Raw genomic sequence first — 3415 nt, forward strand, 5'->3', positions numbered from 1 at the left:
TGCATAGAGGATGCTAATTAGATGGCTCCTCACAATATATTATATACAACATACAACAAAGAATAATAGAGTTGGAAGGGACCTTGGAAGTCTTCTAGTCCAACCTCCTACTGAAGCAGGGGACCCTATACCATTTCAGACAAATGGTTATCCAGTCTCTTTTTGAAACCTCTAGTGATGGAGCCCCCACAACTTCTGGAGGCAAGCTATTCCATTGGTTGATTGCTCTAACCATTAGGAATTTTAGGCTTAGTTCTAGGTTGCTTCTCTCTTTGATTAGTTTCCATCCATTGCTTCTTGTTCTGCCTTCTAGTGTTTTGGAAGGTAGGTTGACTCCCTCTTCATTGTGGCAGCCCCTCAAATATTGGAACACTGCTATCGTGTCACCCCTAGTTCTTATTTTCATTAGACTAGACATACCCAATTCTTGCAACCATTCTTCATACGTTTTAGCCTCCAACCCCCTAATCATTGCTGCTCTTCTCTGCACTATTTCCAGAGTCTCTACATCTTTTTTATAACATGGTGACCAAAATCAGATGCAGTATTCTAACTATGGTCTTACTAGGGCTTTATAAAGCAATACTAACACTTCGTGTGATCTTGATTCTATCCCTCTGTTAAGGCAATCTATGATTGCATTGGCTTTTTTGGCTGCTGCCAGACACTGCTAGCTCATAATTAAGTGATTGTCCACTAGGACTCCAAGATCCCTCTCACAGTTACTAGCATTAAGCCAGGTTTCAACTAGTCTGTACCTATATAGTTGGTTTTTCTTACCTAAGTGTAAAACCTTACTTTTATCTACATTGAATTTTACTTTGTTAGATAGGGCCAAGTGTTCAAGTCTGTCAAGATCTTTTTGGATCTTAAGCTTATCTTCTAGTGTGTTGGCTATTCCTTCCAGCTTAGTGTCATCTGCAAATTTGATGAATTCCACTTCTGTTCCACTGTCTTGATCATTTATAAAGAAATTGAAGAGTAATGGGCCTAAAACAGAACCTTGGGGTACCCCACTGCTTACTTCCCTACATGTGGATGTAGTTCCCTCCACATGCAGACTTACCAGGGGGTCGTCATCGGAGTCAGTTTTGCTTTCCCCTGAAGTGGCTGAGGTTCACAACTCCTCCAGGCCTGGAGGAGCGAACTCAAAGACTTCCACACCTTTCAAGACTGCTTCACTGGCTGCTTTTCTGCCTTTTCCCCTCCAGCTGAGGTCGGTTTATGGCCAGGTTTGGAGTAGCAATCGGCAGCCCGGTGCCCCTCCTTCCCACATCTGAAATAGACCTGGGCTTGGTTGCTCCTCCCCATTTTTGTTACTCTAGGGGCCTCTCTCGAAGCGGGGGGGGGGGGTTCTCCAACTGCTGCCCCCACAGTGTTGCTTTCTGGCCAGATCAATTTCCACATCCGCAGCCAGCACATACCAGCGCTGAAGATCTCGGGGAGCCCCTTGGTTAACATAGTTCTGGTAGATGTTGTCATTAAGGCCATCTTTGTAGCTGTCCATCAGTGCTCCCTGAGACCATTCCCGCATGTGTACCGTCAGCTTGCGAAATTCCTGGGAGTATTCTGCCACTGATTTCCGACCCTGGATTACGGATTTCATCCTGGTCCTTGCCTTCCGGTCAGCAAGGGGATCTTCAAAGCGTGCCCTCAGGGCCATCATAAAACCATTGTAATCCCTCAGTTGTGGGGAATCATCATTGTGAAGGGCCACCATCCACTCAGCTGCGGCACCCTCCAATGCCATGGTAACACATCTCACTTTTGCAGCTTCTGATGCAAAATCTTCCCCATACTCCTGCATGTAGTTCCATACTTGAGCTAAGAAAAATCCCAGCGCTTTGGGATCCCCTCCATATTTCACTCCTAGTGGAGGAATCTTTGGGATTCAACACCTTCGAGGGGCTACCCCTTCCTGGGGGGGGGGCATTGGCTGCTGCTGCTGCAGGAGCTCTGGCTGCCTGCCCTGGTCCTGCTTGAGCTCCTAGGGCCGCTTCTGGGTTAGCCAGGGCTTCAGCTCCCCCCTCTACCTGTTCAGCTCCTCCACACACCGGCAAGGTGGGTCTTTCACGCACTCTCCAACTCTCAAGGGCTTTGTGCAGGAGGTGTAAATCTTGGGTCAGCAAAAGATCCTCCTTGTTGGCTTCCTGCCAGACAGCCTCTGCCCGCCAGCGCCGGGTGGCTGTAACTCCCGGGGGAATCTCCTCTGGAACCTCCATCCGTCCCACTCCCAGCTACCATCTGGGCCAGACCGGCTTCTCCTCAAGTTTCCATTCAGCCATTCACTCTGTTTCTTCCCAGTCAGAACGAGCCATGTGGGGGGGTGGGGGGGTGGATCCAGCAGTGCCCAGATCCTCCTGGTCGCTGCATGGATTAGACATGATTGGTGCAACCCCCTTGGAAGCTTTAACTCCGGGATGGTTGCAGAGAGATGTTGCTTAATGTCAAACGTGCCTCCTTTAAAATCCAAGAAAGGAAAGCCCCAACTCCATTGTTTTAGAGAAAAGGTTCTTTTACTGGATATGAAATGAAAGCAGCGAAAGTAAAGCAAGATCTGAGGCTAAAAGGCGCGAAATTGTACGTATCAAAAGTTTACCCAAATCCCTCCTCCCAACAACCCCAAGCTAAATGTTCAGTCTTCACCAGACCTAAACAGGACCATTCAGCATGCCCAGAAGATGGTGAGAACCAAACTCCCTCTTCATTCAAAGATATCACCTCCAGCACAATTCCCCTCCCAAATACCGAAACCCCCTCCCTCCCCATTACTATGGCAGCCGATAGCAAGCAAGCGATATAGAGGCCGACAGGACTACACATTGAGTAAAATTTGTCAGCCAGTTACACACACCTGGTGGTGGTGCTGCCTATCACACATTTTTCTAGCTTGCCAAGAAGTAGTTTGTGATCTACTTTATCAAATGCTTTACTGAAATCTAAGTATACTATGTCCACAGCATTTCACTGATCCACTAATTTAGTCACTTTGTTGAAGAATGAAATTTGTTTGCCATGATCTGTTTTTGACAACCCATGCTGGCTACTGGATATAACTTTGGTAGCTTCTTCACAGATTTGTTGTTTAATTATCTTTTCCAAGATATTCCCAGGTATTGATGTCAGGCTGATTGGTCTGTAATTTCCTGGATCCATTTTTGTTTCCTTTTTTGAAGATGGAACCACATCAGCTCTGTTTCAATCCCCAGGTAGTTCTCTGGTGCTCCAAGAACTCGAAAGAGATGTTTCAATGGTTCTGAAATCACATCTGCTAGTTCCTTCAGAACTCTGGGATGTAGTCTGTCAGGACCCATTGTTTTGAATCCATCTAGAGCTGACAAGTGTTGAAAAGAGCTGAAGTGGTTCCCATCTTCAAAAAAGGGGGGGAAACAACAGACTCAGGAAACTACAGACC

This window comes from Natrix helvetica (assembly GCF_964273705.1).
Source record: "Natrix helvetica genome assembly, chromosome: W".
Classification (NCBI taxonomy): domain Eukaryota; kingdom Metazoa; phylum Chordata; class Lepidosauria; order Squamata; family Natricidae; genus Natrix; species Natrix helvetica.